This window comes from Platalea leucorodia (assembly GCF_965183815.1).
Source record: "Platalea leucorodia genome assembly, contig: HAP1_HAP1_SCAFFOLD_54, whole genome shotgun sequence".
Taxonomy (NCBI): domain Eukaryota; kingdom Metazoa; phylum Chordata; class Aves; order Pelecaniformes; family Threskiornithidae; genus Platalea; species Platalea leucorodia.
Genome location: NW_028121453.1, coordinates 494,848 through 496,281, shown reverse-complemented (window position 1 = coordinate 496,281; position 1,434 = coordinate 494,848).

The window sequence follows — 1,434 nt, the reverse complement described above, 5'->3', positions numbered from 1 at the left end:
ACGCAGACCTGGTCTATAAAGGTCTATAATAGGTCCTTTTATAGGACCTATGGCCCTATAAAAGGACCGCGTGCGCCTTTTGAGGTCCTGTTTTTCTCTTCTCGTCCTTCACCGTGCACCTCCTTGGAAGCTGCTCCTGCGGACACAGAGGCTGGACCGACTGGACCTTTGATCGACGGGACAACGCCGGACTCGGAGTGGCGGTAGCTAGTTCCCCTACGTGGCTCTTTTCTCACCCACCTGAGCACGCTCTTTCTCTTTTTTTCTCTCTCTCTCTCTCTTTTTTTTTTTCCCCCATCTCCCTACCCGGTCCTCACCCCTTCGTTCGCCAAAATAAAGTCAAAAGGTTGTACGGCATTTGACCTCGTTTGCGTCTTAATCTCGTCCTTGGGATCGTATCGAAACCTCTCCCGACATTGGATCGGGACAGACGACAACCATGGTCACGTTCTGATGGGTTCCACCACCACGGGGAGGTTGTAAGGCATGGGACGACCACGACGGTGACGTTCTGATGGGTTCCACGTGCTTCGGCAGGTTCTAAGGTGCAGGGGATCCGCGACAGTGATATTCTGATGGCTTCCACCACCATAGGGAGGTTCTAAGGCAACAGGCCACCACCACAGGGACGTTCTGATGGGTACCACCACCATGGGGAGATTCTAAAGACGCAGGGGAACCGCGACGGTGATGTTCTGATGGTTTCCACCTCCACGGGGAGGTTCGAAAGCAGGGCTCCAGCAGCATGGCGATGGTCTGATGGTTTCCACCACCACGGGGACGTTCTGATGGCTTCCACCGCCACACGGAGCTTCCTAGGCATGGGGCTGTGATCGTGGAAATGTTCTGATGGGTTCCACCGCCACGGGGAAGTTCGAAGGCGTGGGGCCACCACCATGGGGACGTTCTCATAGGTTCCACCTTCTCGGGCAGTTTCTAAGGTGCAGGGGAACCGCGACAGTGACCTTCTGATGTGTTCCACCAGCATAGGGAGGTTCTAAGGCAACGGGACATTACCACGGTGACGTTCTCATGGGTTCGACCGCAACAGGGAGGACCGAAGACATTGGACCACCACCATGGTCACGTTCTGATGGGTTCTAACGCCACGGGGAGGTTATAAGCAACGGGACCACAACGACGGGGTCGTTCTGATGGGTTCCACCGCAACCGGGAGGTTCTAAGTCACGCGGCCACCACCATGGTCATGTTCTGATGGGTTCCACCGCCACGGGGAAGTTCTAAGGCGTGGGGCCGCCACCCTGGGGATGTTCTGATGGGTTCCACGTTCTTCGGCAGGTTCTAAGGTGCAGGGGATCCGCAACAGTGATGTTCTGTTGGCTTCCAGCACAATAGGGAGGTTCTAAGGCAACGGGCCACCACCACAGGGACGTTCTGATGGGTTCCACCACCACGGGGAGATTCTAAAGGCGC